General features: G+C 35.2%; 1 long non-coding RNA gene across 1 annotated transcript; it reads right to left on the minus strand.

The window, feature by feature from the left end:
* Positions 1-1654: 1654 nt before the first annotated feature.
* Positions 1655-7436, minus strand: LOC117223923 (uncharacterized). Its single transcript, XR_004491043.2, has 2 exons — positions 6295-7436; positions 1655-1793 (listed from the first exon to the last, which is right to left on the minus strand). It is a non-coding gene; the product is annotated as an uncharacterized LOC117223923 (long non-coding RNA).
* Between the last annotated feature and the right edge of the window lie 18708 nt (positions 7437-26144).

Consider the following 26144-nt stretch of genomic DNA (forward strand, 5'->3'; position numbering starts at 1 on the left):
ATATATTAGTATAATATATAGTAGTAGTATAATATAGTATATATAATATAGTATAATTCGTCGATTAGTCAACATTAATTGATGCAATCATCGCCGGCAATCGTTATTCCATCGCTTCCTATTCCCCTGCTAATTAAAAAGCAATCAAAAGGCCTAAAACAATAATGAACTGAATTTCGATACCCATGGGTAAGACCTAATTGTTACTTAGGCTAGCCACTGCTTTCTGGAGAGTACTATTAAAGTTAGATAGCTGTCGACGAACAATATCTTCGCGAACAGAGGGGAACACGGTTCAAGGTTGCCCAACAGCCTTGAACGTAATACGTGTAATTAACTCGATGTGCGTCAACAACTTTCAACAGATTTTTCATATCTACGGCTGTTGCGACGATGTCAGAAAATTTACGAACGTTGCTTGCAAATAACAGTTGAGATTTCAATGATTCTCTGAGATCGTTAAAAATTAATTTAACCGAGAAACTTAAAATCTGGTTAAACATCCGATTTCAGTTCTAGGAAACGATTATGCGATTTTAGTCGAATATTTTTCTGTCATGGCTGTTACTTTCTCGATTCTACATTTTTTGTTATTTTATTATTATTATTATTAAATTATTATTACTTTATTCTATTATTATTAAATTATTATCGAGCAGCAGATTAGTATACCAGGCGATTCTATAAGAATGGCACTTGAATGTTTCTGTTATTCTTGTAAATATGAAGAAACTTTATTAAAAGAAGTATTTTAATATAGCTATTTTTTTTTTTAATATAGCTAATTAATATAGCTATTTTTTATATTATAATATAATTAATAATGTAGCTAATTTAATATAGCTATATATATATATAACTCTATAATATGACGGTAATAATTTTCTTGCAGCTGGAAAATTTTCGTAGATTTTAAGATCGCCTTCGCTTTTTTAAATGGAATCATATATTCTTATACAGGGTGGGTCTTGTACACCTGAATATCTCGTTTGTTTTTGACAACAGAAGAAAAAGCGTCAAGCAATAGTTGTTTGATTTCAAAGGGTTCACTATATAATGTTAATAATTTTTGTATATGTGGAGGCCTAGAGGACATATGAAGGTCAAACTTGTTTCCTTTAATGGGATGACCTATTTTTTTATTCACATTCCGATAAAGCCTTTCAAGACGTGTACAGTGGCCTATAAATGAAGGTCATTCAAGGTCACAAATATGAACTACAATGGAAAACTTGGCCATTTGCTTTTTATAGTTAGAATGCTTGCTTGTTACAATTAGTCACGAAAATGACAACTTAAAGTGTCATGCTAGAAAAATAAAATCGTTCGAATCTTTATATCTTGAAAGAAAATTACTTTATGGATTATATTCGTTTTTTCGTGCCAATTCTATATAAAATTCTATATGAAATATATAGAATTATATAGTATAATATATAATATATATAATTAATATATATATATATACATACATATATATATAATATTATTAATTATATATATAATTATATAATATCCAAATTCTATATAAACAATGTTTAGGAAATATTCTTCTGCAAGAAATATTTAGACGCAAACGTTTCGGTGAACCACCATGTATATTTTAAGCATTCGCAACATTCCACATCTATGAGGACGTAAATATTACCAAGTATTTAGTATAAAAGTACAATATAATTAACAATAATTAATTACACACATTAAAACATAATATTCCTTAATATTCCTCTCTGTTTCTTCGCATCATTCGTAGGTCCTCGTTATCATCGAGCGGAAGCTTAGCTTAGATTTCACTGCAAAAATAGAACACACAAAAGAGCGGATATTAGAACTATTTCGAAACCGATATCGATTTAAAAAACGCGACCTCTCCAACAGCGATATGAAAACCAAATCAGAAACCGCAACCGAAACAGACGCAACGCAACGATTTTCGGCGTCGCTTGTTCAGCGTTAAAGGACTTCCCGCAAACTGTTTTAATCGAAACGTTTATACGCAACAGTTCCGAACAATTATTTTCGAAACAATTCCCAGCCCTTTAAAGCTCTCTCACTCTCTCCAGCGTTAAAGCGCATCGAAAAGACATCGGAGATGCGCACACGCGTCGCTGCAATTGATGCATCGCGCTCGCGCGCGAGCTGTTTAAAGGAGCATAGCGACATAACTTTGGAACAGTAATAGAACAACTATAGCCCGGACAAATGCGGTCCGCGGACAATGTATTCGGTAATAACGCTCTTTACGGTGGACAGAATTACACGGGAGAATTAATAATCGATAATGTAATTTCGTTCATGCTCCATAATTCACTGCCGGTAAAACTCTCCGGGCTCCCTCCGACTCGATTGTTCTTCCGACTTTCCTTTACTTTACTTTACTTAGATGAAAAAGATATTACTGCAAAGGGGTGGCTCGAAGCCGGAGAGAGAAAGAAAACTTTAATAGTCTTTGAGATTCTTTTCGGATGTAATACGCCGAACGAAAACGGATATCGCGTGCGAAAAAAACAGGCGACGCGAATGTTACGGCCGGTGGAAAAAGGACGGCGAACAATTGTAATAAAATCCGATGGAACATTCTCATTGTAAAATTTTTAATTCGCACCGAGAATAAAATTTTGCTATTGTTCGAGCAAAAGTAAAATGTATCGCGGCCTTCCCGTTCGGTCTGCTTGAATCGACATGAATCCGATTAGCGGATCCCGCGAAACGTATCCGAAGTTGCGCCAACATTTTTATTCAACGCGTTCACCCACACTCGAAAAATATTGTTACACGAGCTGTAATATTGTCACGCGGATATCTCGCTTCCGTCGAACCTGTCCATTCGAATTATCAAGTAATGTTGTGCCTTGAATATTATATTTATTGTGTACGCGTATTATATGTATACAGGGTGACGTCACGAATTAGCCACGATTTTTCAGACCCCTCCGACGGCCTCGCGAACAAAAATGTTTCCCATCGAAGTTAATTGGTGTTTAACCGACAAGATATTGCAATTGTTTCGTAATTTAATTCAAATTTAAAATCGAATTGATTTCGATAGAAAAATATGGTCACCGTTATATTTTTAAACGAAACAAGGTAATTTTCATTTCATTGTATCGTAGCCGACGTCACGAATTAGCCACGATTTTTCAGCCCCCTCCGACGGTCTCGCGAACAAAAATGTTTCCCATCGAAGTTAATTAGTATTTAACCGACAAGATATTACAATTGTTTAAATTTCAAAACGAATTGATTTTAGATTAAAACATAAGATCATTGTTATATTTTTAAACAAAACAAGGTAATTTTAATTACATTGTATCGTAGCCGACGTCACGAATTAGCCACGATTTTTCAACCCCTTCCGACGGTCTCGCGAACAAAAATGTTTCCCATCGAAGTTAATTGGTGTTTAACCGACAAGATATTACAATTGTTTAAATTTCAAAACGAATTGATTTTAGATTAAAACATAAGATCATCGTGATATTTTTAAAAAAAACAAGGTAATTTTAATTACATTATATCGTAGCCGACGTCACGAATTAGCCACGATTTTTCAACCCCTTCCGACGGTCTCGCGAACAAAAATGTTTCCCATCGAAGTTAATTGGTGTTTAACCGACAAGATATTACAATTGTTTAAATTTCAAAACGAATTGATTTTAGATTAAAACATAAGATCATCGTTATATTTTTAAACAAAACAAGGTAATTTTAATTACATTGTATCGTAGCCAACGTCACGAATTAGTCACGATTTTTCAGCCCATTCCGACGGTCTCGCGAACAAAAATGTTTCCCATCGAAGTTAATTGGTGTTTAACCGACAAGATATTACAATTGTTTAAATTTCAAAACGAATTGATTTTAGATTAAAACATAAGATCATTGTTATATTTTTAAACAAAACAAGGTAATTTTAATTACATTGTATCGTAGCCGATGTCACGAATTAGTCACGATTTTTCAGCCCCTTCCGACGGTCTCGCGAACAAAAATGTTTCCCATCGAAGTTAATTGGTGTTTAACCGACAAGATAATGCAATTATTTTGTAATTTAATTAAAATTTAAATACGAATTGATTTCGATAGAAAAGTAGGGTCACCGTTATATTTTTAAACGGAACAAGGTAATTTTAATTTCACAGTATCGTAGCCGACATCGCGACGAATTCAAAGACCTGGGACACGATGACCTTCGGATGACATTGAAGGAAAAACTGCCATTAATCGATTGCCACAATGTTTGAAATAATTCGGCGACACCACTCAGTTGTGTCGATGGAACGAAAATTTTTCAAATTGAAGCTCTCGATTTAACCCTTTACGCTCGAGTGGTGACTCCGAGACACCATTAAAATTGTCGTATCGCGTTCCAAGATCATTTTTATATCGACAAAGTTTAGATTTGAAAAATTGTTAAAAGTATAACTGTTACACGAGTCACCGTAAGATGCAATTTCATATGCATAAAATGCACTTTGTCGTATAAAATGGAAATACTGTAAGTCGGAGAAATTATTTTACATGTACAGTTAAAAATGGTTTCGAGTGCAAAGGGTTAATAACGAAGCACGCGCGTGGCATAAAAACGCGCATTAATAAAAAGACATTGTCTAAAGCGCGTCGTGTTTGGTATCATTTTAATTGCAAGAATCTGACCAATATATCAAAAAATAAAAAAAAACAGTTCATCGTGTATGAAAAATTAGAAATAAAAAAGTTATTAAAAGGAAAAGAATTATTGAAAGAAAAGCGAAGTCAAGATTGATTTTGTGAAGAGAGGAAACCGGTTGAACGCGATATTAATAAAAAGACATTGTCTAAAGCGCGTCGTGTTTGCTATCATTTTAATTGCAAGAATCCGACCACAATATATCAAAAAAAGAAAAATCATCGTATATGAAAAATCAGAAATAAAAAAGTTATTAAAAGAAAAAAAATTATTGAAAGAAAAGAGAAGTCAAGATTGATTTTGTAAAGAGAGGAAACCGGTTGAACGCGGCATTAATAAAAAGACATTGTTTAAAGCGCATCGTGTTTGGTATCATTTTAATTGTAAGAGTCTGACCAATATATCTAAAAAAAAAAGAGAAACAGTTCATCGTATATGAAAAATCAGAAATAGAGAAGTTATTAAAAGAAAAAGAATTATTGAAAGAAAAGCGAAGTCAAGATTGATTTTGTAAAGAGAAGAAACCGGTTGAACGCGGCATTAATAAAAAGACATTGTCTAAAGCGCGTCGTGTTTGGTATCATTTTAATTGCAAGAATTTGACCAATATATCAAGAAAAAAGAAAAATAGTTCATCATGTATGAAAAATTAGAAATAAAAAAGTTATTAAAAGGAAAAGAATTATTGAAAGAAAAGAGAAGTCAAGATTGATTTTGTAAAGAGAGGGGGCCGGTTGAACGTGGTATTAATAAAAAGACATTGTCTAAAGCGTGTCGTGTTTGGTATCATTTTAATTGCAAGAATCTGACTAATATATCAAAAAAAACCAGTTCATCATGTATGAAAACTCAGAAATAAAAAAGTTATTAAAAGAAAAGGAATTATTGAAAGAAAAGAGAAGTCAAGATTGATTTTGTAAAGAGAGAGGGCCGGTCGAACGCGGCATTAATAAAAAGACATTGTCTAAAGCGCGTCGTCTTTGGTATCATTTTAATTGCAAGAATCTGACCAATATATCAAAAAAAAGCAGTTCATCATATATGAAAAATCAGAAATAAAAAAGTTATTAAAAGAAAAAAGAAGTCAAGATTGATTTTGTAAAAAGAGGAAACCGGTCGAACGCGTTTAGAATATTTGTCTCTATTATCAAATAATATCAAATAATATCTCGAATATTATTGGCACTATTAACAGAGCCAATAAATTCTCAGAGGGTGGGGGGGGGGGGGGGATTTACGCATAAACCACGGGAACTGCCGAAGGATTACAAAACTGCTGAAAGAACCGGTCGCCGAGTCGCGGAACAAAGAACTTTCGTGGCTCGCTTTCATTCATCTGGAAGTCGTAGACGGTTGCCGTTGGACGTTGCAGCTCCGATTTTTCCTACTATGCGGCCAGACGTTGGACTCGATGATTTGTCGCTCACGGACAGACCCGACAATCGTACGAAAGTGGCTCCATGCGGCTCCGCGTTTCCCCCGAGTGGCTCTATCCCTGTCGAAGGTCTTTCGTTTCTCGCTGTCAGGCTTGGAAAAATTAAAGGTCCTGCGTGCACGAAGCTCGGACTACCGCAAGAAAAAGGTAAGCAAGAGGAAGAGGATGGTCGGAATGGATGAAAGCTTACCTGCTACGGCCACCGTCCAGTTTTTGCGGCTTTCAGAACGAAAGCAGTAATACCATTACGCTGTCCTGCACGCACTATGCTCGGAAAGTCCAGCCCCCTTTTGTGCTCGATCATCTTGTTCCTGTAATAATTGAGCCGTTTATTTTGAAAGTGGTGATTTATTAATGTTTATACGAAATTATTATTATTATATTATTATCAGTATCCTGAGATAACAAATATACAAGTAAATCTTCTCGGAAGTTAGCATCCGTATTTCGAAACGTGTTAAAACGCAAACCCTTAAATATATCGACTTAAAAACAAAGTGACTTATGCCACTTTCAAAATAAACGGCTCAATTGTGATCGTTCAACGTGTGCTTTACTTCACTAAATTAAGCGAACACACAAATCCACTAATTATGCCACTCATACAACAACAATACAGCAGAAGACTAAAAAGAAGATGGCCAATCGACCTTAAATGAGGTTCAGGAGGACTTTTCATTGGGAAAGCCCTCATCATGCTATTAACGGACTACACACCAAGTCCCCAGCGATCACATCGGCCCATAGAATTTGTATTCTGATTGCTGATTTCTAATAAAAAAAAAAAAAACGTGTGCTTTGAACCTTCAAATCGACTAGATTCCTTTTATTTGGTTGGCCGACGAATTCGCGTAAGTGGCAGATTTTTTTTATACGAAGAAATAGCTTTATTCAATTATTCCATGTATCTTTATTTAATTGTTTTTTTTTTTTTAAATAACTGCCTCGCATCTTTTGAGCAAATTCATAATCCTTCTTTTGTAAAATTTTATTGTCCTTGTCCCTCCAATTTTTGTCTCCATTTTTGTTTATAAGGTGAAGGACAATTGGGGAGAATTTATTGTAGTCCCCACGATTTTTCAACCCCTTCCGATGACCTGGCAGAAAACTTAATTAGTGTTCAACCGATAAGAAATTGCAATTGTTTAAATTTGAAAAGAAGTTGATTTTCGATGAAAGAGCAAGCTCATCAACGTTATATTTTTTAATGGAACTAGACATAACCTTTAATTTTATAATGTTGTAGGTGGATTCGAGACGAATTCAACGACCTGCCAATTGATCACCTTTAGATGATATTGAAAGAAAAATTGCCATGTTCTAAAATCTAACCTCGTTTCTGGATTTATTTAAAAAATATAAAAATATGTATAAAACGTAAATGATCTGAATAAGTAATTTGTACGAAAATCTTCAGCGAGCATTTCTTCGGTTTTTTTAGAAAACATAGTTATGTTATTTATTATTACTTAAATATTATTGTTACTTTATTATTACTTTATTATTACTTTAATATTACTTTATTATTACGTTAATATTACTTTATTAGTACGTTAATATTACTTTATTAAAACTTGGTTGTGTTATTTATAATTACTTAAATATTATTGTTACTTTATTATTACTTTATTATTACGTTAATATTACTTCATTATTACTTATTATTACTTTATTATTACTTTATTATTACTTTTATTATTACTTTATTATTACTTTATTATTACTTTATTATTACTTTATTATTACTTTATTATTACTTTATTATTACTTTATTATTACTTTATCGTTACTTTACTGTTACTTTCTTATTACTTATTATTACTTAATTTACCATTACTTAAACCCGTCAGAACTGTTCTAGCATCGACTGAAAAACATCTTAAAAATACATTTCAACACATAACAATCGTAATAATTCTCTCTAAATGTTATACATCGACGGATTAACACAATAAAAAACATAAATCACCTACATTCGTATAATACGAGGCACAGAAATTGCGACGTCTGGCCAATTCTAAAATTATTAGATTCCACAGGTCACACGATTGTTATCCTCCGATAAACAGCGACACCTATGGCCCGTTAAATTCGCCAAGGTTCCCGCGGCAAAACGCGGAAGCACGGTGAAATCGTATGCTCGCCTTAATCGTTGCATAATTTAATTCGTTCGCGGGATACCTGGCTCGGTGTCTCGCGCGCGCGAGTGTTGCAACGTTCGGGCAGAAATCTTTACGGCCCTATTATTTATCTTCGTTTTATTGCGATGTGGTGAAACGTTCTCGGCGGTGCGAACGTGTGTCCGAGCGTGTACACGTGTGTACGTGTGCTCGCGTTTTTCCCGGGGTTTTTATCCGAGAGATCGGTTCATTCGAAAATGCTTTCTTCCACGTTCGGTCCTTTAAATATAGCGTATCCATTTTTCGCTGGACGTTCGAATGGAAAAATTCGATCTCGTTCGAACACGATCATATCGCCTTTGTGCGGAATAACGGGATTGTGGTGGGAAAAAAGGGTTGGAAGGGGACCGCGGCGAAAGAGACAGAGACAGAGAGAGAGAAAAATGCAACTATGAATAAGCGGAAAGATCAACGAGCGAGAAGATCGATTGTAATCCAAGAAAACGGGATTACCATTGAGTGTCTGTCATCGAACGATATACCGATCCCGACGGCAAAAAGAGCTGTATTATAAATCAGTTCATTGTTGGTACGTCGCTATCTACCGACGGCGTGGGGAACGAAAAAATGAAAAATAAAAAAAAGAGAAAAGAACCAAAAAAAAATGTTCGCGCAACTAAGTTGAGACCCCGAATTCAATAACTCACGTCCCCCGGCTCCCGTTGTAATATTTAACCGCGACTTCTATGAATTTCATTCGGACGCGTAAATCGGTCTACTCCTTCCATATTTTTAACACGCATTGAAACCGCGGCGCGTCAATGGAATTTATGGTCGTCCCCGCGCGCGCGCTTTGTCTATTAACCCTGGCCGCGACAACGCCGAATGTATTACCCGGCATAAACATTGTTCGGAACAGTGGAGACCAAATTTTGACGAACGGCCGCGATTTACAGTAACTTCTCGGCCCTTTGATTTTTGTTATTGTTTGCCGCGGAGAAAGACCGACGACCAACAATGTAGCTACTCGCGGTCTCGCCGCCGGGGATATGCATTTTTCACGATTGAATCGCGTATCGATGTTCCCGTCGTCCCGGAGATTTTATTTATTCGCGAAGAGCTTAACGTCTTACGGGAATTTTCGACGCAACAACGCTCCCACCGACGCCATCTACGAACGGCTTCTTTTTCACGTCCGCGTGTTTATCCTTCGCTCGGAACGTTCGCGTTTGTATTTGTTAACCCTTCGCGATCGTGCGGTGACTCAAAGGCACCGCTAAATGTCTCCCTTACTGACGCTCAGATTGTCCATGAAAGTGGACAATTTGGGAAGAGGAGATACGGTTATTCAAATTTTGCTGTTTGTTTTTATAGTTACGAATTGTCAACAATTTTTATAATTGCTGATATATATATTAAAATAAATATAATAATAATAATAAATATATATATAAATTTCATCTAGGGTGAATTTACTGTATTTGCAAATACTATGTCTGTCAACTATGTTACATATTATGCTTCATTTGAAATAATAATTTATTTCTATATGAAATAATAATAAGTATTTAATACATGCATTTTGCAATACAAACCTGAAAAATACTCGATCAAAATAAATATTTTCTTTATTGTGCGTGCGAAATGAAACACTTAAATATCATTTCCATGAGGTATGAACATTGTTCAAGGCAAACATGTTGCTTAAAAAAAACCCAAGTAAAAGTTTATTTCTCAAAACAATATATCTTTGTATTTTTTTCTATAGGCTTCTTTTATTCTCGCAAATATTAATAGCAAGGAATAAAATTTCAAATAATTAATAGAATTAAAATAATTATTTCTCTCTCTCTCTCTCTCTCGCTCTCTCTCTCTCTCTCTCTCTCTCTCTCTCCAGTAAATCTAAATAACTATTTTCAATGCATACACACTTATCTCCATGTCATCGAATAAATCTTGAAATATTATCTCACACAAACAGGATTATTAAATCAGCTGTTCCCGATGCTTTTTCAAACATTTTCATGCAACTCCGGCGACGAGCTTCATCCGCAACATTTCCCTCTAACATCGATCAACAAATTTTTCGACCTGTAACGCATGAACGAGTACAGTAATTGACGCATAATTTATTCAATCGCGAATAATCTTCGCCAATGGTGCACAACGCGGAGAATATTTGTCCGACGGTTCTTTTCAAACAGCGTCGCACCGACGTTGCATAATTTATCAACATCGTTCATCGCAACGAAATAACAAGATTACCTGTTCCTAGGTTTAACTTATGATCGATCGCAAGGAACGATAAAGATAATATTCATTCCGTGAACCGGCCGGAAAAACGTGGACACCGGTAAAAACCGGGTGAACCACAATGACAGCCGAACTATTCATGCGAAAGACAGTCGACTCATACGCATGGTCGATCTGTTCCACAATTTCCTTAACTTTGCGGAACCGCGGAACCGGTCCCGAACAGGTTTTTCGCAATCGATTCGCTTCGGGCTAGAGGATTCAGTAACCTTCGGTAGGATCGGCCTCCGTTTTCTAGACACGTCGGTGGAATACGAACCGATTCGAATCGGTTCTTCCTGGCGTCATAGACGCCTCTTTGTATCGGCCAGGTGAAAAATCGTTGACCGCGTAAAAAGTTCACCCTTCCGCGATTCCCAGGCTTCTTTTGTTCGTACACACAGCGACGCTATAACACTGTACGCTCATAATAACCGTATAAATGGAATTGTTTGCAATGCGAATCAATATTTTAATAGATTAAGTTTTGATTGCTTTTATTTTATCGTACGACATAATGTACTTAATGCTGTTTTTACGTATAATCGCGTAAACATCTTGCAGCACTCTCAATTAGTTTCAACTAAAAGGCTTTAGCCGGTAAATAAATATTATTATTATTATTATTAAAATGTGCAGAAATTTATATTTATGACATGAAAGTATACGATTTCTTCTTTCCTTAGATCGCGAAATTGATAATTTAGACCGTCAGATCCAACCAAATTGAAACGCTTGAAACTCTAAATTAAAACATCAGAAATTCAGGGGTGTATTATAGTTGTACTAATTAATACTATAGTAAATATAATAATAAATATAATATATATTATATAATATATAATAATATATATTACATAATATCATATAATAATAATAATAATAATATAATATAATATATATTATAATAAATATAATTATACATCTATATGTATAATTGTAATATAATATAATATATAAATAAGAATAATATATATAATAATATAATATATAAATAATATAATAATAGTATAATGTATAAATAATACACCCCTGAATTTCTGATGTTTTAATTTAGAGTTTCAAGCGTTTCAATTTGGTTGGATCTGACGGTCTAAATTATCAATTTCGCGATCTAAGGAAAGAAGAAGTCGCAAGTAATCGTATACTTTCATATCATAAATATAAATTTCTGCACATTTTAATAAGAATAACAATAATAATAATGTTTATTTACCGGCTAAAGCATTTTAGTTGAAACTAATTGGGAGTGCTGCGAGATGTTTACGCGATTATACTTAAACAGCGTTAAGTACATTATGTCGGAAGGTAAAATAAGAGCAAACAAAATTTAATCTATTAAAATATTGATTCGCATTGCAAACAGTTCTATTTGTACGATTATTATGAGCGTACAGTGTGCAGTGAGATTTCTGTTCAAAGAAATACGTTTTAACTGTGCATGAAAGAATATTTTACAATTCTAAAACGCGAATACAGTAATTTCTCTCTAATTCGCGCTCAGATTGCGCGCAAAAGTGGACAATTTGGGGAGATGAGATACGATTATTTACGTTATTTGAAGTAACTTTTTCCTTAGCGAAAATGCAATCCGCGGCTTCGTTTACGAGTTATTAACGAAAAACAGTGACCAATGGGAGATCGCGTACGGCTGACGCCCCGCCCTCGCGACTACTGCCGTTGCGTCAGACGGCCAGCGCGACGCTGCATTGGCCGCAAGAGAAGAGCGCCAGCTAATCTCGCCTCTCATTGGTCAGCGTTTTTCGTTAATAACTCGTAAACGAAGCCGCGGATTGCATTTTCGCTAAGGAAAAAGTTGCTCCATATGACCTCAGGAATCTTTTATTTCTCACTTGCACAATAATTTTGGGATATCCTGTATATTGACATCGAGCTCTCTGAGAAACGGGAAATTAACCGCAATAATTTAATTAAAACCACTTCAATCGTCTTTTTTTTCACTATAAATTCATGTTTTATTTTTTTATGCGGTATTTCCAATTAAGTTTATTATCCAAATATTAGCACAAGTATTTCATTGATCTATAATAGATTAGGGTACAATGCTATCGTTCAATTTCAATTCGCTCACTTCAGAAGATATTTTGCATAACATGAAGACGTTATGCGAACATTTGGCTACATTTACGTCGACCGTATAGAATCCTAGCCAGTTTCCGAGACGTTTCATGTGGTTTCTACGCGTTGATCAGCGTAAAGTAAAAATAGTTTTATTCCGTTGGAAGGGACTAATGAGATCCGAAGGTCAACCTTGTTTTTGTAAATAGGGCTCCGTACGTATTATTTTTAACCGTACACGACAGCCACTTTAATCGACGATCTGCAACACTAACATAAGTGACACAAGGTCGTTAAACATACTGCGAACGTATGTCTGGTTTGACGTCCGGTGCAGCTGCGAAATTCTGTTCGATTTGTTCTATTGTTCGTATTTTACAAAGTTTGTAATCGCGTCGATGTCTTTTCGCCCGTCGAGGAAAAACATAGTCACTTCCTTATTGTTTAATGAGAAGTGGTCGAAAAACCGCGTGCAAAAAGCAAAGGAAATGGCACGTTCTGAAATTCCGAATTGAAATTCACGGTTTTCTAATTATTCTACGCACGTTTCCTCGACGGCTTTCCACGGCTCTCGTGTCTCGATCACGGGATGATTTCAACTTCTATCGTTGCCGAAAAGTGATTCGGCGGCGTTGCGAAAGGGTCAAGTTAAATGGTGTCGACGTCGAAAAGTGGTGGCGCGTAATTAGGAAATGATTTAATTTAATTAACGAACCGCGCGTACATTACCGAAATTAACGGTGAACACATATCTGTATCCGAAATCGATACGGCTGCGAACCCGCGGTTACCTTCCAGAACTTCGCCAATCAGATAATTGACACCAGATTATTGTTATCGTGCGTCGCGGCGTCGCGCGCGCGCGCGCGACGGACCGGTCTGTTTCTGTGTAATCAGAGGTGACGGTTCAGTGGTGCGGATCGGGATTTTTTACCGTAACGTCGTTTCCCTTCGGTTTTTCAAGGACCCGTAATCTCTGCGGCAACGGCGCGACCGTGCCCAACACCGCACGGCAATCAAACACAATTTATTAACGCACCTTTGAATTACAAGTTTTCCGCCGTAATCGTTCCTTAATTTCACCCGCGACACGCCGAGACGCCGGATGAAAGTCAATTAAATAAAAAGCACGGCTTCGGCCGCGCGACTTTATATTCCGTTGCCCGCGGAATTATCATAAAACCGATCGCGGCGCTGTTTATAGACGCTACGGGCATTTTGCTCGATCGTCGACGATCGTCGCGTTGTTCCTGTCAAAATGTTCTATTGTACGGTAAAGACGGTAAGTTCTCTAGAATTGTCTTTTTAGCTTGCGAACAAATATGGACAATTCGGGAAGAGGAGATGCGATTTTATTCGAGCGGCTCGGTTTTATAGTTCTCGTCGATCGGCCACTGAGAGACGTGAGTTTTCTTCTCTTCTTCTCTCTGTCATTTCAACTGATTACAATTTTAGAAAACAAGTTTTTATATGTCGCGCAAGCAACAGAAAAAAGAGGTCGCCTGATTTAATTGTAAAAAAGTTGTTCCGTTTTAAAAGGTGTATAAACGCTTTTGTATGTAGTATGAAATGTTATAATGACACTAACTGTATATAATGTGAAATTGTACTGTCTTTCGAATACGACGCGATAAGATAAGTATTATATATAAAATACTAATACTATAAATACTAATACTAAAGTATTATAGAATACTAATACTAAATACTAATATTAATATTAAGTACTAACACTAAAGTATTATAAAATACTAATACTAAATATTAATACTAAATACTAATGCTAAATACTAATACTAAATATTAATACTAAAGTATTATAAAATGTGTGTGTGTGTGTGTGTGTGTGTGTGTGTGTGTGTGTGTGTGTGTGTGTGTGTGTGTGTGTGTGTGTGTGTGTGTGTGTGTGTGTGCTAATACTAAATACTAATACTAATACTAAAGTATTATAAAATGCTGATACTAAATACTAATACTAAAGTATTATAAAATGCTACTACTAAATACTAATACTAAAGTATTATAAAATACTAATACTAAATACAAATACCAAAGTATTATAAAATACTAATACTAAAGTATTATAAAATACTATAAAGATTCATTACGAATCCTTAGCCATCCTTCCCCATAAAAATTATTTCGCAAAGTGGCCTTTCGCCGATAAGACAACGTGAACAAATTACGTTAATAACGCACCGTTTTATTTTTCTAATATTCGCTCGCGCAACGTGCCTGTAATTAATCTCCCACTGAACTTTTAGATCATTCTGTGTGTGGTCGTGTATGATTATTTAGTCTGAATATAGTACAAACATGGCTTTCAATCGACAGACAACAGTGACCTTTTCGATTTTTGTCCCCCGGGTTGTGGGTACTGTGCACCGCGGCGCGACGATTGTTCCGTGTCGCGCGAAATTTCTTTTTTCATTTCTCCTCTCCGGCTATCCGCGACGATCTTCCGAGCGATATTGCGCCTACCCCCGGTAACAGAAACGCTGGAGATCGGTCATTTGCAGAGGCAGTAGCACGCAGATGGCAGACAGCGTGACGATGAGCTACTTCTTTGCCCTACGTCAACGAATCGCCACGAAGACCGCCCTGTCCCTCTCGCTCTCTCTCTCTCCCTCTCTCTCCCTCCCTTCTACTCTCTTTCTCACTCTCTCTCTTTCTCTCTCTCTCGCTCTCTCTCTCTCCCTCTCTCTCTCCCTCCCTTCTACTCTCTTTCTCACTCTCTCTCTTTCTCTCTCTCTCGCTCTCTCTCTCTCTCCCTCTCTCTCCCTCCCTTCTACTCTCTTTCTCACTCTCTCTCTTCCTCTCTCTCTCTCTCTCTCTCTCTCTCTCTCTCCCTCCTACTCACTTTTTCTCTCTTCCTCTCTCTTTCTCTCTCTTTCTCTCTCTTTCTCTCTCTTTCTTTTTCTCTTTCTCACTCTCTTCCTCCTTGTCCCGTGAACCTCGTCCCCTGCGTTCTTCACCTTTCCAGCCAGCTACTCCAATCTTTCCTTTCACTGCCCCGGCTGGCATGGAACTCCGCGAATCGCGTTGTCAGCTGCCGCTTTCGTAATTCCCGCGAAAAATCCGAGAAGACGGCACTGTCTCGCGACGAAATAAATAAACGAACAAAGCGGAATATTTTAGCGTCGCTCGAACGACCGGAATCGATTAAACGGATGTGTAAATTCTAGTGTAAATTGCGTATTTGTCGAAGCTTCTTTGCAATTTCATTGCGAATATGACAGCTTTTGCAGTCGCATTTATAAGATTGATTTAGGCACGTATGAATATTATTTAAAAATTTGTTAAGTTATGGTATGTTAAGATTGATGGCATTGGCTATTTTGAAACACAGTCAAATTTCAAAAAGATTGTTTCGCATGATTGTGACTATTTCGTTTATCTGAAGCGAAGGAACGTGCTCTTAATTAGTACGAGTTTGGCTATACTAGATGAAAATTCTTGACATAATCGAAAATCCAGACATGTTCGGGAAACCCATTTTCACTGGGTTCGCAATATTTTGGGGACCACCAATCATATTTCTTATATTGACCAGACGTCTCTCTAATCATTTCCCCAGAATAAGGAGATAATTTTTAACTAGATTTAAATTCATTGCTACATCTTTATAACAGAATAATGTAATGTAATGTAATCCTCTGAACGACTCTGATTCGTTATATAATATAGTTTATAATATAATATAGTTATAATGATATATATATATAGTTATAATATAGTATAATATAGTTTATAATATAGTTATAATATAGTTTATAATATAGTTATAACATAGTTATAATATAGTTATATAGTTATAACATAGTTATAATATAGTTATATAGTTATAATAATATAGTTATAATATAGTTATATAGTTATAATAATATAGTTATATAGTTATAATAATATAGTTATATAGTTATAATATAGTTATATAGTTATTATATAGTTATATAGTTATAATATAGTTATATAGTTTTAATATAGTTATATAGTTATAATATAGTTATATAGTTATAATATAGTTATATAGTTATAATATAGTTATGTAGTTATAATATAGTTATATAGTTATAATATAGTTATATAGTTATAATATAGTTATATAGTTATAATATAGTATAGTTATAATATAGTTATATAGTTATAATATAGTTATATAGTTATAATATAGTATAGTTATAATATAGTTATATAGTTATAATATAGTTATATAGTTATAATATAGTATAGTTATAATATAGTATAGTTATAATATAGTTATATAGTTATAATATAGTTATAATATAGTTCCTCTTCCAAAATTGTCCATTTGTATGGACAATCAGAGCGTCAGTAAGGGAGACATTACTGTAATCTGGAGCAGAGCTGTTCGACAGGCCTCGCGATGACCAAAGGCAAAGCTACGGACAAGCGTCTTGGCAGAGCGAGAAAAATAAAGCGAAGTGTTTATGTTTTCATGTCATCCCTCATCTCTCGCTCGCACGCGTCGCCGTTATATGCCGATCGTCCGAGCGCATTCTATTTCTCTGAGTCACGTCGTAACTTTTACAGTCGATCTCTGTCGCCGTTATCAGCCGAATACAGTAATTTCTAAATAATTTAATAAAGTAAGTTCTAAATATAATGTTCTAAATTTCGGGTTCCATTCGGCAAATACAGTAATTTCTAAATAATTTAATAAAGTAACTTCTAAATATAATTTCTAAATTTCGGGCTCCATTCGGCAAATACAGTAATTTCTAAATAATTTAATAAAGTAATTTCTAAATGTAATTTATAAATTTCGAGTTCCATTCGGCAAATACAGTAATTTCTAAATAATTTAATAAAGTAACTTCTAAATATAATTTCTAAATTTCGGGTTCCATTCGGCAAATACAGTAATTTCTAAATAATTTAATAAAGTAATTTCTAAATATAATTTCTAAATTTCGAGTTCCATTCGGCAAATACAGTAATTTCTAAATAATTTAATAAAGTAATTTCTAAATGTAATTTATAAATTTCAGGTTCCATTCGGCAAATACAGTAATTTCTAAATAATTTAATAAAGTAATTTCTAAATATAATGTTCTAAATTTCGGGTTCCATTCGGCAAATACAGTAATTTCTAAATAATTTAATAAAGTAATTTCTAAATTTCGGGTTCCATTCGGCAAATACAGTAATTTCTAAATAATTTGATAAAGCAATTTCTAAATATAATTTCTAAATTTCAGGCTCCATTCGGCAGCAGGGCCTAAAGTCCTGAAAAATAACACCGATCAGTGTTTGCTCAGTGCTCGAAATCGCTGCCAGCACGGGGCAAGCTGTCGAACAGCTCTGGTCTAGACGGTCAAATGAATCTTTCACTTATTCTGGCTTTCAGAAAATGATTTATTTACCGCGCGATCAATGTCAACCAAATGATTTTGGTTGATTCCCAACACGTCGCCGTAGTCTTGAATCCTATTTTAGACCAACATCCGTTAACTCGATAAAATTCGATCCAACGAGTCTTCGTGTTATATTCGAATTTTATAAATCTCATTTTCAAGTTATCGAGCTTTCAGAAAGCACAGAAACTCGGCGATTAAATATGCACACGATAAAGGAAATGGGATTGAAACCTGCCGCCTTTCTCATTGCGGGAATTATGCGCGAACTCGATTCACAGTGGACAGCATAACTAGTAAAGTGAAAGCAAGATTTCGTAGTTGCCGTCGAATCGTAGTAAGAAAGTAAACAACATCATGAACAAAAATAATTTCTGCAAAATTACTTATACATAAAAAAAATAGAGCGAATTCTCCCAAATTGTCTCTTAGCTTCCCATAAATATATGTAAATATATATCCCATAAATGTTTTGTATATGCCATTCATAAACTTGGCAAAAATATTAAACATTTAACTCATTTAATTGCTATGATAAAAAAAGGTCTATTCGATCCCATATGTCAACGTACTTCAAGAAATAACTCAGTGAATGCAATAAATAAAAACTCGATCAAAAGTAGCTGTATTTCATATAACCTTAATAAATAAAAAATGAAATAAATATAACATAGTTATCTATTAAGTGGCAGCGACTTCAAATTATGAAGCGCTTAGATCTGTGTAATATAGTGACGAAACAAGTATGATTTTGTTATAGAAAGATTCACAATTTTTGCGAGACAATGATCTCCCATTCTTGATCGCTGTTTAAAAGTAATTAAATGCAATCTGCTGAAATCGTCTCGACATTCTCAACACCGATTAATTCTTGTCGATTTCCTTGTCGAATGAACTTGTCGTTGGCGCAAGATTATTGTAAGCGTCGCAAGGGATCGCAAAGGGCGCTCGAGTTTCATGCGTACATCGGGGAATAACTTTTGCAGCGTCGAATGGCAGTAACATTTTTACCGGATAGAGGAAACGCAGGCAAAGGTAGTTCATAACTCGAGCACCGTTTTAACTCGCCAAAGGAATTCCTTTGATCGGCTATGGAAATTGAAGAACAGTGCCGGTTTAGGAAGAATTATGCTGCGCGAGGGACGCGCACGGCGAACAAACCTTGCGTTCGGTGAAGAGGCATTCAATTTGAAAAAGTAGGGACACGCTATAAATATATAATAATATAATATACATAATATATATAATAATAATATAATACATGTAATAATATATATGTATATTATTACATATATTATTATTTATATCATAATAATATTATTATATTATTATATTATTATTATTTATATCATATGAATATATATTTATTTATATACTAAATATATAATAAATAAATAAAATATAAATAATAATATATAATAAATATATATAATATAAATAATAATAAAAACATAATACATGTAATAAATAAATATACGTATAATATAAATAAAAATAATAATATATATATAATAAATAAATATGTATATACGCGCTTTATTGAATTCAGGTTTGCGAAGGGCCACCCGCGACGGCTCGGTAAACGATTATCGACCTGCTCGCGCAATCCTTTTCGCGGTTTTTTACGAGTCGCATGCGTTCGCCTTGAATGTTACGTGGAATCGGCTGTAGATACCAGTTCCCTTTGTATCTTGCAGCGGGACATTATTCCGCGAACAATTGCCGTTCCGCGTTCGAAATGTATGCATTATCGAGTCTTTTTTCCCCCTCTCGCCGTTCCTCGCGGAACGCACGAACGCGAGCAGCTAGGCTCTTTAATTCTTTAAAGTGTCGCGAGGACAATTGCCGATGCTGTGAAAGCTGTTTGGTTTGACGCAGCACCGGTCTTTCGCGCATTGGTTACAAATAAATCGTTGTTACTTCTGCAGATGCGAATCGACGTAAACGAATTCTTCTTCGGACACATCTTTTGTAAGATCTATCGAGCACTATTCTGCAAGATTCGCTGCGACGCGACGTGATCGAAAAAATAAGGGTTTAAAAAGAGGACACAATTTCGAGGAGTTAAATTGTGTTTAATCCGCTTCTGGGATTTGTAGCTAAATGTGTGCTGTTTAATCGTGCAGAAAGTGAATGTAATCGGACGAAACCTAAACAAAAATTAAATTAGGTAAAGAACTACTACATGTATTGGGTTGGCAACTAAGTAATTGCCGATTTCAGTTATAGATGTCTCTCACTGCCATTTTTATGATATCCGTAAATGTTATATTAGAAAATTATTCTTATTCTTATTATTATGTTATTTTTAATTATCCGTTAATGTTAGCAACTGAACAAATGCAGCGGTCAAGGAAAAGCGACCACAATGCTATAGTTGGCTTGCTGACTTTTATAACACCCAAGAAATATAGTTCAAATGTTATTTGAGTTTTCTAAAATGGCACCAAAGTGGTACCACCGGCATACAACAGACAGTTTTTGCATGGCACCAGCGTGGTTCCACCGGACGGCATAGTGTTAATATTGAAACCAATAAAAGGATTAGCTTTAGTCTCAACGAGGAGGTTTTGATAATATATTGGGTTGGCAACTAAGTAATTGCCGATTTCAGTTCTCTCACTGCCATTTTTATGATATCCGTAAATGTTATATTATATTAATATTATAATAATAATAATATTAATTATATATATTATAATATTATATATAATATATAATATTAATTATTAAATATATAATAATATTAATTATATATTAATATTATTATAATAATTATATTAATTAATATTATAATTATAATAATTTTATATTATTATTATTATGTTATTTTTTATTATCCGTGAACTGGACAAATTGAATGGAGCGGTCAAGGAAAAGCGACCAGAATTGGTCAATCGTAAAGGTGTCATTTTCCAGCAGGACAATGCTAGGCCGCACACGTCTTTGTCCACTCGGCAAAAATTGATGGATATTGGTTGGGAATTGATGTTACACCGACCATATAGCCCTGATCTCGCACCATCGGATTACCATTTATTTCGATCCCTGGACAACTCCCTTCGTGATAAAACTTTTAATGACGATGACGCTGTAAAATCTCACTTAACTCAGTTTTTGGCCGAAAAGGATCAGACTTTCTACGAGCGTGGAATTTTCAAGTCGTCATTTTGTATTTCATTGAACAAATCGGCAATTACTTAGTTGCCGACCCAATATGTATGTACATCTCTGAATTTTTGGAAATTGTTCTGCACTTTTAAACCCTGTAAAAATGATGAACAATTGTAACGACGTTGTTCCCATTTTTTTGACTCATTGGATTTTTGAGAATTTAGTAAATTCTGCAAACACGTTTTACGTGAAGTGAAGATATCAATAATAAAAATCGATAAAAAGAGAATAAATAATTATAAAGAACAGAAGCTAAACGAAGTAAAAACCAAGTGAAAACAAATTTTTTATTTCATTGAACAAATCGGCAATTACTTAGTTGCCAACCCAATATTCTTCTGGAATAGACGTTTTATTATCGAATTGCTTGAAACACAATTCGTCGTGGCTTCTGGCAAAACTCGCGACGCGCAAAATATTAGTTCACGGATACAAGAACGTACATCTAAAATTTCATGCATTTCCGAGAAGGCTGAAAATTTGACTTTGGTTCGTGTTTTCGGGGATCCGTCCCGCTGCGCGACAACGCGCAACGAGATTCGTGAAGTCGGTTTATTCGGTGTCTATGATATAATCGCGTCTACAAAACGCGCGCTATTCGTAGGGCCGCGGTATTCGCGCGCCCGTGTAACTCGGTTGGGAAAAGTAGGAACTCCGCGAGTGAAACCGGAAAATTTGTGTGAGGAAGTTTGGCGAGAGTGAACTTTAGAATTGAAAGTGCTATAGGGAATTCGAGCAGCAGATACGTGTTTCGTATCGTTTCTGACGATTGTTGCAACGTGTAACGATACGAACGACGCGCGATTATGATCGTTGACTAATAACATTGACTTCGCATCGTTGAGTAAACTTATTTTGGAGCAACAAATTTCTTATGCCGAAAACGAAATAGAAGTGTTACTTGTGCTCTCGCGAAACTTACAAAATAAAGGTAGCAAAGCGATAAAGATTTACAGAAAACTTTTAATTAAATTTAATAAATAATAAATATTGTTCGAACAGACGTATTATCTTATGATCTACGAATGTTTATCTTTTGTAAATAAATTGATTTCTGTATGGAGGGTTTATTTAGAATGAATGTTCACGCACCTAATCACAATATAAATGACGACACGTATTTTTGCATGATGATAGTATTATTTTTCTAGATTCTTTGTTTCTTCCGAACGCTACATAAATAATGAATATCAAATGTTTACTTGTAATTGAAGTACATAATGTTAAATACTAAAAATAAGAAAGGTAAATACTAAAACTACTTGTAATTGAAATACGTAATGTTAAATACTAAAAATAAAAAAGATAAATACTAAAAATACTTGTAATTGAAGTACATAATGTTTAATACTAAAAATAAAAAAGATAAATACTACAAATACTTGTGATTGAAATACATAATATCAAATATTAAAAATAAAAAAGATAAATACTACAAATACTTGTGATTGAAATACATAATATCAAATATTAAAAATAAAAAAGATAAATACTACAAATACTTGTGATTGAAATACATAATATCAAATATTAAAAATAAAAAAGATAAATACTACAAATACTTGTGATTGAAATACATAATATTAAATATTAAAAATAAAAAAGATAAATACTAAAACTACTTGTGATTGAAATACATAATATTAAATATTAAAAATAAAAAAGATAAATATTAAGAATAGAATGTCTAACTGAGAGAATTAGAACCAATGATATCTTTTGCATCAATTTCGCATGTAATACGCATTAGGAATTACGTCTTAACCCAACGACTGCGTATGACCCAATAATCTGCGTAAGCAGGCAAATTTTCTAACCTTAAATAATAAGGTTAAATTAATAATAAGCGGAAATACCGGTAATGCGACACTTATGTCAACACCGGGTACCGTTGGCAGTTCACGCACCTCTTTTTTTTATCTATTTGAGCGGGAAATCCTCGCCAAGCAGAACAAACGTCGCGACGGTATTTTTTTGCTCGAAATGTTAACAATTTCAGTCATTATTCAGTCATCAAGTAGTAAATTCCAACAGTCCAGTGATAACCCAGCGGTTTCTTTTTTTTCTCTTTTTCTTTGCCAACGGCTTGACAGCGAGTGATTGAATAACAGTATTTTACGACCGTGTTTTTTATCTCTCCTAGTTCTTTGTTCGATCTCGTTTGAAGGATAATAACTATTTCCAAGATTCATTCCCGTCTTCTGATCTAATCGGATTATCCGCGCGGGATTCATATTCATACATCTTATTCTCGGCCAAAGTATGCCTCTCTGAATATATTAAATGCGTTGATTTCAATGCACAGCGACTGCCATTAATATTCGGACACCATTTAAGACAGCATGTAGCTAATTATAAATAGCTTGCATTTATCTAACATTTTTATTTCAGCCTATAACAAAAATGTAAGAAATACAATCAAATTGAAACAATTGAATATCGCGAACTGACGGCACAGTTTTGTCATAATTTTTTATACTTTCGACCAATAACTGACAGAAATTTTCGATCTTCCCAAATTGTCCATTTTTGTTTCTAAATTGAGGGTTAATTAGGGTCAATTATCACTGTACGTATTTTCAGAGAAAAAAAAACAACTGTCACGTTAAATATATCGAAACTATGAACTGGCTGCTCCCAAAAGGAGGCACCATTAGCTTCAGCATTTAACATTATTATTAGATTTACAGAACCCGTCAAAATAACGGGTCACTAATTTTTTAATTTACCACTATTGTTATTGTAATGATACATTTATGAGTTATTTATTCAATTTATTCGTTACTTAAGGCAAATGTTACAATAACACTTGTTAAAAATCAGAATAAATGTCTAATTGTTACTTTTATAAACTAATATAAAACAGCTGTCTTTTGTGCACCGTAAATCTAGCGTTAAGAATCAGAATTTTTTTTTATTAGAGTTACAGAATTATCAGAATTATAAAACTATAAATCAGAAGAATTAGAACGCTAATTTCTCAGTTGAAGGCCATCCGAAGATCATGCTAAAGATCATGCTACTTGAATTTGCCTTGAAATGAACTACAATATTCATATTATTATATTTATTTATTCAATTTATACGTTACCTACTGCAAATGCTACAGTAACACATCTCCAAAACTAGAATAAATATCTAATTGTTACTTTTATAAATTAATATAAAACAGCTGTCTTTTGTGCACAGTAAATCTAGCGTTAAGAATCAGAATTATTAGAGTCATAGAATTATCAGAATTATAAAACTATAAATCAGAAGAATTAGAACGCTAATTTCTCAGTTGAAGGCCATCCGAAGATCATGCTAAAGATCATGCTACTTGAATTTGCCTTGAAACGAACTACAATATTCATATTATTATATTTATTTATTCAATTTATACGTTACCTACTGCAAATGCTATAGTAACACTTCTCCAAAACTAAAATAAATATCTAATTGTTACTTTTATAAATTAATATAAAACAGCTGTCTTTTGTGCACCGTAAATCTAGCGTTAAGAATCAGAATTATTAGAGTCATAGAATTATCAGAATTATAAAACTATAAATTAGAAGAATTAGAACGCTAATTTCTCAGTTGAAGGCCATCCGAAGATCAAGCTAAAAGTCATGCTACTTGAATTTGCCTTGAAACGAACTACAATATTCATATTATTCCATTTATTTATTCAATTTATATGTTACCTACGGCAAATGCTACAATAACACTTCTCCAAAACTAGAATAAATATCTAATTGTTACTTTTATAAACTAATATAAAACAGCAGATCCTTGTGCTCCATAAATCTAGCGTTAAACATCGACCATGGTGCAAAAGTTGATCGATAAATCAGGTGACGTCTCCTCCTCCTTAATCTTAAGGAAGTCCTTTCGTTAGCGCGCTGCATTCCTTCCCATCGATCAGCGAATTTAACCCGATCCCGCAAAAACGGTCCGGGCGAATTCGCGATCCTCGAAAAAAAAGGCACAACGTCCGAGGCGTTAATAAAGCCGGCGGTCTCGGCGCGACTCGCCCGGACAACGGACAAATCGCAAGCGGTTCCGCGGCGCGGCTTGGCGAGGGTCGAAGAAAAAGAAGAAGCGTCGGGTATTCAATCGGCCGGCGTAATGTCGCGCATAAATCAACCGCGCTCCGGTCTCCAGAAACGTCCACTTAAAATGTACTTCGCCGTCTCGATTAAATAGAATACACATAACAGGTAGCGAGGAACGAGCGTATACGCGTGCATGCACGGATGCATGCATGCATGCATGTGTGGCGCCGCACGCGTGCACACCGCGCCGCGAGTCTCTCACGCGGCCGGGTATATTTTCACCTCTTCCTCTTTCGCTCTGTTTTCCGCCCCCTCCCGCGCCCCCCTCCCCCCTAACCCCTCGCTCTTTCCGTTCTTCTGTTCCAACCCTTCCGTAACCCTCACCTGTTCCTTCCTCCTCCTTTTTCCCCCCCGTTTTGTTTTCAACGAATAAAATTGCGCGTGACTCGCGGCGCTTACTATTTAACGGGGGCATTTAAAAAAGTAATGTGGAAATATAATGGGAAACAAAGGGAAGAAAGTTTCCGCGCTCGCCGGCCTCCGCGACGGCTGCAGTTTTACTCCCCCGCTGTTTGGTATGGACGAAACAGAAGACCTGTTTGTTTACGTTTCGCTTTCAGCCATTTCTGCCATCTCTCTCTCTCTCTCTCTTTCTCCCTCTCGCTATCGCTCTTGCTTTCGCTCTCTCTCTCTCTCTCTCTCTCTCTCTCTCTTTCTCTCTCTCGCTATCGCTCTTGCTTTCGCTCTCCCTCGCTCTCTCGCTCGCTCTCTCGCTCTGTCTCTCCCTCGACGGAGCAGCACGCTGCTCCGCCGTGCACCTGTAGTGTGTAGGTTTATGTCCGGGACTGTGCATATCGTTCGTCTCCGTCGTGCCCGTGTGCCTGCACCGCAAACGATAAGCAGCCACATGTGGATACGGCCGCCGAAAGCGAATCCGATTCGCAGACTTGCCACGCG

The sequence above is a fragment of the Megalopta genalis genome, chromosome 6, assembly GCF_051020955.1.
Source record: "Megalopta genalis isolate 19385.01 chromosome 6, iyMegGena1_principal, whole genome shotgun sequence".
In the NCBI taxonomy this organism is placed as follows: Eukaryota; Metazoa; Arthropoda; class Insecta; order Hymenoptera; family Halictidae; genus Megalopta; species Megalopta genalis.